Consider the following 12,121-nt stretch of genomic DNA (forward strand, 5'->3'; position numbering starts at 1 on the left):
GGACTGCAGACCGTCGCTGGAGACTCTGGACTGGGGACTGTCGCTGGAGGCTCCAGACTGGGGACCGTCGCTGCAGGCTCCGGACTGGGGACCGTAGCTGCAGGCTCCTTGCCATGGATCATCACTACAGGCTCCGGGCCATGGATCCTCACTGGAGGCTTCGTGTCATGGATCATCACTACAGGCTCCGGGCCATGGATCATCACTGGAGGCTTCGTGCCATGGATCATCACTGGAGGCTTCGGACCATGGATCATCACTGGAGGCTTCGGACCATGGATCATCACTGGAGGCTTCGTATGTGGAGCCGGAACAGGTCTCACCAGACTGAGGAGACGTACTGGAAGCCTGGTGCGGGGAGCTGCCAGAACACATCCTGGCTGGATACCCACTTTAGCTCGTGAGWGTGGAGAGCTGGCACGGGACGCACTGGGCTATGAAGGCGCACTGGAGACATAGTGCGTAGAGCCGGCGCAGGATATGCGGGGCCGTGGAGGCGCACTGGAGTGGGAAAAAGGGCTGCCTAAGTATGATTCCCAATCAGAGACAACGATAGACAGCTGCCTCTGATTGGGAACCATACTCGGKCAAAAACAAAGAAATAGACAACATAGAATGCCCACGCCAAGTCACACCCTGACCTAACCAAATAGAGAAATAAAACGTCTCTCTAAGGTCAGGGCGTGACAACAATGTTATTCACTGGTTGCCCTTTTCTTGTGGCAACAGGTCASGAATCTTGCTGCTGTGATGGCACAATGTGATATTTCACCCAGTAGATATGGAAGTTAATCAAAATTGGGTTTGTTTTCAAATTATTTGTGGATCTGTGTAATCTGAGGGAAATATGTGTCTCTAATATGGTCATACATTTGGCCGGAGGTTAGGAAGTGCAGCTCAGTTTCCACCTCATTTGGTGGGCAGTGTCTGTCTTCTCTTCAGAGCCAGGTCTGCCTACGGCGGCCTCTCTCTCTCTCTCTCTCTCTCTCTCTCTCTCTCTCTCTCTCTCTCTCTCTCTCTCTCTCTTCCTCCTCCTCCTCCTCCTCCTCCTCCTCCAGATGTACTGTCTCACACCTTAACATGGCCTTGCTAAGTGTTTGGGCAATGGAAAAGCTTTTAGTCGTTTAGTGGGTGACTGTGGTCAAAACACTATGTGTAATTTAGCACCATTAAAAGGATCTCTGTTCCTGTCAGTGAGTCCCCCAGTAGAGTAACGTGGCACGGGGAACAGAGAGGGTCCACCCAGGCCTCTGGCACCATCATACTAGCCCGATTCCACATCTGTTGGCGTTGTCTTGCTAACTCCTGTATATGTTCAAGGACCACAGACATTGACAGGACAGCACAAACAGACCTGGAACCAGGCTAGCATTACACTACAGAATATGAGAACAGAGAGCAGTAAATGGGGGGGCAGCACTAACACAGATACAGCTTCTTGGAAATAACATAGTATATTCTGCAGTAGTTTTCCCCTGTAGCGAACACACCGTAGAGGCTGGCTCTCTCTCTACCTGGGTGAATAACCGAATTTGACGGAGAGTGATCTCTGGCTGTGTGGGAAGCTGTGTTCTTTCTCTTTCTAAACTGAGGCTCAGTTCACCCTGGAGCCATTCTAGCCGTGCGTCATCACAACACACACGGCAACGCACACTACTGCAGGTCCACTTCGCACAGGCCCGCCCATCTATCCTGGACATTTCTAGAAATAGTTCAACTCTCGCCTGTTTCCTTTGCTGCTTGAGCTGCAGCTCAGACCAGGGTCCTCCATAATTGAGGAGAGAGTGGATTCATTATGTGAGGCTGTGTTGGGTCGTTTGATGTGCAGAGTGAGGCGCTGAAGCCTGCGGGTGAGGGATCGGAGGTGGCCCCGCAGAGCCACCGTGTCACGTTAGTGTCACTTTGTCTCCCAAAAGGGACGCTGCATGGGGCACAGCTCAACACTTACACTGAACGCTCACTGAACACACACTGAACTCATACTGAACACACTGAACAAACACTGAACGCTCAAACACTGAACGCTCACTAAACACACACTGAACAGACACTGAACGTACACTGAACACTCACACATTGAACACTCACAATGAACACACTGAACAAACACTGTACACTCAAACTGAACAAACACTCAAAGCTCACTAAACACACTCTGAAAACACTAAACACACACTGAACACACAGAGAACTCACACTGAACACACACTGAATGCTCACTAAACACACACTAAACACACATTGAACACACACTGAACACTCACTTTAAACGCTCACTAAACACACACTGAACGCTCACTAAACAATCACTGAACACACACTGAACACTCACTGAACACACACTGAACAAACACTGAACACTCAAACTGAACAAATTGAAACCTCACTAAACACACACTAAACACACTCTGAACACACACTGACCACTCAACACTCACACTGAATACGCTGAACAAACACTGAACACTCACACTGAACACACACAYAACTCATACTAAACATTCACTGAATACACACTGATCTTACACTGAACACTCACTAAACACACACTGAACACACACTGAACTTACACTGAACACTCACTGAACACACACTGAACACTCAATGAACACACGCTGAATACTCAATGAACACACACACACACACTAAACACAAACTAAACACACACTGAACTCACATTGAACACACAGTGAATGTTCACTAAACCCACAGTAAACACACACTGAACAAACACTAAACACTCACATTGAACAAACACTGAACACATTGAACAAACGCTGAACACTCAGACTGAACACACACTGAACGTTCACTAAACACACACTGAACACACGCTGAACTCGTACTGAACACTCACTAAACACACGCTGAACACTCACTGAACACACTCACCCCTCTATTGCTGGTATTGTTGCACACTTGAATAATGTCACCGACTTTCTAGCATGTAGAAGTTTAGAACATTTCATTTTCTTTTTTWAAATCACAAGACAGACAGGGCACATCAGATATGCTGCCTTTATCATCACTAGGTCTCCTTCTGATGATGGTCAATAGTCTCTGTATCACAAATATGTCCATTCTCATACTCTTATAGGACATACACGTGTAGAAAACACATTTTCACATTATAAAACAGTGAAGAAGTGAAACTATGGACACATTCACATATTCTCGAGGTTACAGGTGGCTAATTTCATATCTCACTGCGACGCACCACCTTGCCAGTTGGCTAGCTAGGCACTCGGTTAGTAACACAGTAGGTGTGTTTCTCTGTGCCTGGAGAACTTTAAGACAAGCATCGCTTATCTCCCTGATACCCTTACTTGTTTATACATTCACTTAACATGTGTAGTAACACTTTCATGCACTTAAGGCCATCTTTGCTCACCTGAAATCACAAAACATACACGGAACATTCGACATGTATCATCACTAGATGATGATACATGTCGTATGATACTGCCTGTATCATCACTAGAGCTGTGTTTGAATACCCATATTAACATACTGTATACTACATGCTTAATGAAAATATACTACATACTATATACTATTAGTTCATTTTAGTATACTGTAAACAAACGGTATCCTTTCAGTTGAGGATACTAGCACTACACCTGTCTACCGGAAGTTGATGCTGTTGCTATGCAACCTCGTGCTAGCTTGTTAGCATAACAAATTACTAGCTAGACACTTCAGGTGTGTTCGTAAATTCAATCTGGAGTGCCAGAGTGCGCTCTGGGCGTTCGTAAATTCAGAGCGTTGCCAGATTGTTTGTTTGTAAATTCAGAGCGTTTCCCCAGCTCACATTGCTTACTCATGAACCTGGACAGCTCATAATGTAAATCTCACTATCTGTACATTTCCAGCCAGCTCACTCACCTCACATATTCCCTGCTCTCCAGTATGAGTCAGTGAGTCAGCCAGTCAGTGAGTCAGCCAGTCAGTGAGTCAGCCGGTGAGTCTGTCGGTGAGTCTGTCAGTGAGTGTCGGTGAGTCTGTCGGTGAGTCTGTCAGTGAGTCTGTCAGTGAGTCTGTCAGTGAGTGTCGTGAGTCTGGTCGGTGAGTCCTGTCAGTGAGTCAGTCGGTGTGAGTTCTGTCAGCTGGAGTGTCGGTGAGTGTCTGTCAGTTGAGTGTGTCGTGAGTCTGTCAGTGAGTGTCGTGAGTCTGTCGCTGCAGTCTGTCGGTGAGTCACTGAGTCTGGTGAGTCTGTCGGTGGAGTCTGTCAGTGAGTGTCGGTGAGTCTGTTAGTGAGTGTCGGTGAGTCTGTCAGTGAGTGTCGGTGAGTCTGCGGTGAGTCTGTCAGTGAGTCAGTCAGTGAGTGTCGTGAGTCTGTCGGTGAGTCTGTCAGTGAGTGTCGGTGAGTCTGTCGGTGAGTGCGTGGTCTGCCGGTGAGTCTGTCAGTGAGTCTGTCAGTGAGTCAGTCAGTGAGTCAGTCAGTAAGTCAGTCAGTGAGTCAGCCAGTGAGTCAGTCAGTGAGTCAGTCAGTGAGTCTGTCAGTGAGTCTATCAGTGAGTCTATCAGTGAGTCAGTCGTGAGTCAGTCAGTGAGTTAGTCAGTGAGTCTCAGTGAACTCAAGTCATTTTGTTCACCTGACCTAGAATTCCTTACAATCAAATGCTGACCGCATTATCTACCAAGAGAATTCTCTTTGATTATAATCACAGCCGTGTATATCCCCTCCAAGCAGACACCTCGACGACCCTGAAAGAACTTCATTGGACTCCATGTAAACTGGAAACCACATATCCTGAGGSTGCATTTATTGTAGCTGGGGATTTTAACAAGGCTAATCTGAAAACAAGGCTCCCTAAATTTTATCAGCAAATCGAATGCGCGACCCGGACTGGCAAAATTCTGGATCATTGCTACTCAAACTTCCGCGACGCATACAAAGCCCTCCCTCGCCCTCCTTTCGGCAAATCTGACCACGACTCCATTTTGTTGCTCCCAGCCTATAGACAGAAACTAAAACAGGAAACGCCCGTGCTCAGGTCTGTTCAACGCTGGTCCGACCAATCTGATTCCACGCTTCAAGATTGCTTCGATCACGTGGACTGGGATATATTCCGGATAGCATCGGACAACAACATTGATGTATACACTGATTCAGTGAGCCAGTTTATTAGCAAGTGCATCGGTGATGTTGTACCCACGGTGACTATTAAAACCTTCCCCAACCAGAAACCGTGGATTGATGGCAGCATTCACGCAAAACTGAAAGTGCGAACCACTGCTTTTATCATGGCAAGGCGACCGGAAACATGACCGAATACAAACAGTGTAGCTATTCCCTCCGCAAGGCAATCAAACCAGCTAAGCAGCAGTATAGAGACAAAGTGGAGTCGCAATTCAACGGCTTAGACACAAGATGTATGTGGCAGGGTCTACAGTCAATCACGGACTACAAAAAGAAAACCAGCCCCGTTGCGGACACCGATGTCTTGCTCCCAGACAAACTAAACAACTTCTTTGCTCACCAAAACCTGCGGGCTCTCCTTCACCGCAGCCAACATGAGTAAAACATTTAAACATGTTAACCCAGGCAATGCTGCCGGCCCGGACGGCATCCCTAGCCGCGTCCTCGTTGCATGCGCAGACCAGCTGGCTGGTGTGTTTACGGACATATTCAATCAATCCCTATCCCAGTCTGCTGTTCCCACATGCTTCAAGAGGGACCTTAGCTTTCTTGTTCCCAAGAAAGCTAAGGTAACTGAGCTAAACAACTATCGCCCCGTAGCACTCACTTCCATCATAATGAAGTGCTTTGAGAGACTAGTCAAGGATCATATCACCTTCACCCTACCTGACACACTAGACCCATTCCAATTTACTTACCGCCACAATAGGTCAACAGACGACGCAATCGCAACCACACTGCACACTGCCCTAACCCATCTGGACAAGAGGAATACCTGTGTAAAAATGCTGTTCATCGATTACAGCATTTAACACATTTAACAACATCTCCACCCTGCTGATCCTCAACACTAGGGGGCCCCACAAGGGTGTGTTCTCAGCCCTCTCCTGCACTCCCTGTTCACCCATGACTGCGTGGCCATGCACACCTCCAACTCAATCATCAAGTTTACAGACGACACTACAGTGATAGGCTTGATTACCAACAACAACAAGATGGCCTACAGGGAGGTGGTGAGGGCCCTCGGAGTGTGGTGTCAGGAAAATAACCTCACACTCAACGTCAACAAAACAAAGGAGATGATCGTGGACTTCAGGAAACAGCAGAGGGAGCACCCCCCTATCCACATCAACAGGACAGTAGTGGAGAAGGTGGAAAGTTTTAAGTTCCTCGGCGTACACATCACGGACAACTGAAATGGTCCACCCACACAGACAGCGTGGTGAAGAAGGTGCAACATCGCCTCTTCAACCTCAGGAGGCTGAAGAAATTTGGCTTGTCACCAAAAACACTCACAAACTTTTACAGATGCACAATCAAGAGCATCCTGTCGGGCTGTATCACCGCCTGGCACGGCAACTGCTCCACCCACAARCGRAAGGCTCTCCAGAGGGTAATCTGGTCTGCACAACGCATCACRMGGGGCAAACTACCTGCCCTCCAGGAAACCTACACCACCCGATGTCACAGGAAGGCCAAAAAGATCATCAAGGACATCAACCACCCGAGCCACTGCCTGTTCACCCCGCTGTCATCCAGAAGGCGAGGTCAGTTTCAAACAGCTTCTATCTAAAGGCCATCAGACTGTTAAACAGCCATCACTAGTGGCTGCTGCCAACATACTGACTCAAATCTCTAGCCACTTTAATAATAAAAAATTGGATGTAATAAATGTATCACTAGCCACTTTATATAATGTTTTTATCCCCTACATTACTCATCTCATATGTATATACTGTACTCTATACCATCTACTGAATCTTGCCTATGCCGTTCGGCCATCGCTCATCCATATATTTATATGTACATATTCTTATTAATTCCTTTACACTTATGTGTAAAAGGTAGTTGTTGTGAAATTGTTTGATTATTTGTTAGATATTACTGCACGGTCGGAACTAGAAGCACAAGCATTTCACTACACTCGCATTAACATCTGCTAACCATGTGTATGTGACCAATACAATTTGATTTGATTTGATTTTGAGTCTGTCAGCGAGTCAGTCAGCGAGTCAGTCAGTGAGTCAGTCAGTGAGTCTGTCAGTGAGTCTGTCAGTGAGTCTGTCATTGAGTCTGTCAGCGAGTCTGTCAGTGAGTCAGTCAGTGAGTCAGTGAGTCAGTGAGTCAGTGAGTCAGTGAGTCAGTCAGTCCCAGGCAGACAGTGGTGGCTGGCCCAGGGTTGTTAGCTACCGTAGGTTCGTAAGTGCTACTGTCTAGAAACTCTAGTTGTTCAGCAGTGTAACTGCACAGCCTGGGGGCTTGGCTGGGCTCCTCCTCTCATCTCTAATAAATCCTCTATTTACCTGGACAGCCGGTCCGTTTACCCAGGCCAGACTCAGACGACAGGCATTGTCTTAAACACAAGTTTCCTGACGGTTAAGCTGTTGTGTCCTAATAAAGCGTGACAGCAGATAGACGGAGCCCGCTGCGACACAGAGGAAGGAAGGAGTTGGAGAAAGTAAAAGTAAAAGAGAGAGAAGGAGGGAGCGGGAGAAGGTAAAGAGAGAGACGGAGAGGTAAAGAGAGAGCGAAACAGACAGCAAATAGAGCGCTTGTTGGTTTTAGGAATTAACTGGGTCTTCTTTTCTCTTGTACCTGTTTGTCTTTGTCATTATGGCGCAGACTGAGCCGACTGCAAACACGCAGGTAGGATTTGGGGCCCAAGTTAAGGCGATGGATCATCTCAAAATGATGATCAATTCGGCAGACGGCTGGCTGATAAATAATGTAAGCTTTTCTCGGAGTCTCAGAGTGATTCATTAGAGCTAGGTCCGATGGGAACCTTCTGCTGAATTTCAAAAAATGTACCTGGGTTGTAGAGAGAAGACCCTKCCTTTCTCTCTCTCTCTCTCTCTCTCGCCCTCTCTCTTCCTCTCCCCCCGCTCTACCTCTGTAGAGATGATCTTAGTATTTCACTGTTGTCCAGGTGATATGATCACCAGTATGGCAGCCGTGGCTCAGTAACTGGTCATTACTGGCTAACTGAGTGTTACCTGGCAACGGAAGCAGCTCCGTTGTGCTGGGCTTTTAGGCAATGGTGAATTATGCATTGTTTGTTTATCCGAAGCAGAGTCCTGAAATATGCCTTTGTTTACTCGGTCACTGTTGAGATCTCCACAGCGATTTTCTGCAAGAGCTATACCTTAGTTGTTGAGGGAATAATCAGACTTTTACAGGAAAAATGAATTTTGACAGCGCTGGGCCTTTAAGTGCCAGTTGTGAAAAATCGAGATCAAAACCTGAAGTAGCCTTCTCACTCAAGTCCACTCACTCTTCCTCTCCTCTGTGTTCCTCTGTTCTAGACTGCGGCGGCAGAAGAGCCCGGGCCTGTTTGGGAAGATGAGGTCAGCTCGGTTCAGCCCGGAGAACCCAGACGGACCGCCCAGCGACCCAGACGAAGAGGAGGAGGAGCTACAGATCCAGATCCCATGAACAAAGGAAGGACACACGGACTCTGACCTAGGGCCTCTTCATTTCCCACCGTGCGAGTCCCGCAGACAGACAGACTGAGAGTTGGACGGATTTGATCTTGACGGCTACTCATCTCCATTGACCTGGCTCAGCCTGTTAGAGACTAACACTGGCACATGGTTGCCATGGACACCTGTCCCCACCTGCACCTGTGAACTACAGCGCTACCAGCAGGGTTCCAGAGGGAGCCCTCGCTACACTACGACTGAAAGTACACTACACTACCACACTCCAGTACAACCCACAGTGCACTGCGGTTACAAGCCACTACAGCCTGAGCCTACAGCCCTCTAGCTCCCTACACCTCAACCATCATTACTATCGCTCCCATATCTTCAACACCCGCGGTGTTGAAAAACGCTCTCTCAGTCGCACTCCTCAGGCGAAAGCTCACGCCTCCTCTTTCACCCTTCCGTCCCTTTCTCTTTGRGTCCCGAGTCACTTCACCCAGCGAATGTTGTACAGTATCCTTCCTGATGTATTAAAAAAAAAAACACTCAAGAAAGGGGTGTTGACCTAGCTGTGACGTTCCAGCAGTGTTCTGGTAATGTTATGTAATGCGTTTGGATTTGTGTCGTTAGCTGTACATACAGTTCAGTACAGTAAGGGCGTTTAGCCCTCGGGTCACTGTGCTATGGGTGTGTGCTCGGCGCCTGGCACCTGGGGTCGTCGTTAGTTCATCAGTGTTTTGGGCTCAGTGTCAGACAGCTAAATCCTCCCAGTATTCTTGGGAGAGACTGGGACTGGATATGAAGGCCTTTCACTGCTATGTCCCCTCACCGTAACCACTAAGGGACAAGGTGCTTGTGTAGAGGACGGGTCCGTTAGACCTACAGTATTAACTTCTCGACATTAGTGGGTTGTTCATTCTGAAAGAGAAGTTTGTGGTCAACACACACATCGTTAAATAAAGRGTAGGTGCCGGGCTAATTAAGTATATACTAGAAAAGAACAGAAAAGGGCCTGCACACTGCACGGTTTTGATCCGGAAGGATCTTCGTCAGGCCAAGACCCTTGTGGATCGAAACGTTGTCAACGATGTGGTAATTGGGAGCATATTCAGTGTGCAGGCCTTTTCTGTTCAGTTCATTCTGAAAGCAATAAGACATCGGCTATCACTCCCACTTACTCATCTGCTACTACGGGGACCAAGTTATTTGTAACGGTCATGCAAATTATTTATGTTGATGTTTTTGATAATTGARCTGTACTGTGAACCACAGTGTTTTTTTTTTGTATTTAGCTCTATAAATGTTAAGTGTACGTATAAACCTTGCGCTGTTTGTCTCTCTTCGTGAGCATTGTCTCAGATGTGTGTGTGTGTGTGTGTACATGTAAGACTGGATAATATCTTGACAGAGGGTCGTCTGAACATCAGAGCCGTCATGAACTCAACATGCGTGGAGGGGGGGGGGTAAGCGCTTGAATGCTTATTGTGCCATGAAAGAAGCTCAGTATTACCTTCGGGCCAAGGTTGGAAGTGAATCATGAAATGAAAGACAGACAGATGTGTTTCCCTCAAAAACAAGACACGTCTATCTCAGGATGTGATATCTTCCTCGTCTCGGGGTAGAAGAGAAACGCCATTGATGTCGTTTACTTCCTTGTGTTATTTCATTGGGAATCTGCTCAACGGACGCGGTGTTGMCCAGCCTACTGCGGGGACGTTTCCCGTAGTTCCATCAGCCTTACGACACCTAGCCTCTTAAAGGTCTGGATCTAATGGATCTCCCAGCCCTCTGTCAGCAGCGTAGTATCGAAACAGGAAGCTCCCCGAACAGGACCTGTTCTTCCCTCCCATGGTCTTGTCGTCCTCCTCAGGACTCTCGCGTTCTCCCACATTAAACTTTAAAGCCTGTTTTTATCTCCTTCCTTTCCTCTCCCTCTAGGTGATGAATAATGATGCAGTACAGTCACTTAGGGGAGGTTTGCCAGGCTTTGGTAATGTAATCCCTCTCTTCAGAGACCCGAAACAAGCCACCAGTGCTTCAGGAGGACTCTCAACTCTACTCCAGCACACACAGACAACGTGTTGCTACTGTACGACAGTGCAACATGGCGTACATTTTGTGTCATTGTTCTATTTGTGCCAGTGGATTGACTTGAACACCCCTTGGCTGTTGTACTGTAACATAAAGTGACATTCACCCAAACTCTGTAATGAGTCATATGATAGGATTGTACACTGAGTGTACAACACATTAGGAACACCTGCTATTTCCATGACATGGACTGCCCAGGTGAATCCAGGAGAAAGCTATGATCCCTTATTGATGTCACCTGTTAAATCCACTTCAATCAGTGTAGATGAAGGGGAGGAGACYGGTTAAAGAAAAAACATTTAAAGCCTTGAGACATGGATTATGTATGTGTGCCATTCAGACGGTGAATAGGCAAGACAAAAMATTGAAGTGCCTTTGAACGGGGTGTGGTAGTAGGTGCCAGGCACACCTGTTTGAGTGTGTCAAGAACTGCAACGCTGCTGGGTTTTTCACGCTCAACAGTTTTCTGTGTGTATCAAGAATGGTCCACCACCCAAAGAACATCCAGCCAACTTGACAAAACTGTGGGAAGCATTTGAGTCAACATCGGCCAGCATCCCTGTGGAACGCTTTTGACACCTTGTTGAGGCCATGCCCCAGCAAATTGAGGRTGTTCTGAGGGCAAAAGGGGGTTCAACTCAATATTAGGAAGGTGTTCCTAATGTTTTGTACACTCAGTGTATATTCACCTCTTCCTCAAACCTGTATGGTTGTTCATGTTTTGATGTCTGACACTGAGGTATTGACAGGGCAGACCTCTGGTTCTCTTCACTTTGGCCTTTTCACTCTGTTCTCTCCTCTCTGTCCTCTCTTCTCTGCCGTCTCCTCTCTGTCCTCTCTTCTCTCCTCCTCTCTGGCCTATCCTCTGGCCTCTTCTCTCTGTCCTCTCTCATGTGACCAGGGCTCTGGGATGGCTCTCTGATGTCCAGTGTACTGAAGACAATTCATTACAGCTCATTAAGCCCAGTGCATAAGGACAGAGAGAGAGATAGAAGCAAGCAGACTGAGAAGGGGAGAGTTCTGTCTAACAGCTTTGATCAGATCATTGGAATTAGGCTTCAGACTGTTCATCAATACCAACCATTTGCAGGTTGGGCATTGGTGTCAGTTAGTAAGCAGAACAGGGATTGTTTTGCTTCTGTCTAATTCTATGRCCAGTCTATGTTGTATACATTTGTGTGGTCACATTCATGCGAGTGTAATTGTATGGGTTTGAGTCTGTGTGTTGTGTTCTCTCTAAGCACACTGAGCTTCATGCTGCGTCAGGTTCTGTTCAGGCCCATTGGTTGCTGGGCCATTACTGAGGAGGCCCCAGTCACTCAGTCCCTGCGTCAGTCAGAGTCCCAGCTCTGCTATTCTCTGCTCTACTCTGCTGTGTGGCTTCCCTCCCGGTCAGAGACCATTAGCATGAACGACAGCAGGAGGAGGACCCAGATTACACCGCAGAGAGCGAGAGAGACAACGC

At 47.4% G+C, this 12,121-nt stretch overlaps 1 protein-coding gene across 1 annotated transcript in view; it reads left to right on the plus strand.

The window, feature by feature from the left end:
• The window catches only part of LOC111974828 (coiled-coil domain-containing protein 102A-like), an 82,927-nt gene extending 71,409 nt beyond the window's left edge, over positions 1–11,518 (plus strand). The window contains exon 9 of the mRNA XM_024002855.2: positions 8,446–11,518. The gene's annotated coding sequence lies outside the window, so the exon portion shown is untranslated. The remainder of the gene's footprint in view (positions 1–8,445) is intronic.
• Positions 11,519–12,121: the final 603 nt, after the last annotated feature.

Source organism: Salvelinus sp. IW2-2015, linkage group LG15, assembly GCF_002910315.2.
Source record: "Salvelinus sp. IW2-2015 linkage group LG15, ASM291031v2, whole genome shotgun sequence".
Taxonomy (NCBI): Eukaryota; Metazoa; Chordata; class Actinopteri; order Salmoniformes; family Salmonidae; genus Salvelinus; species Salvelinus sp. IW2-2015.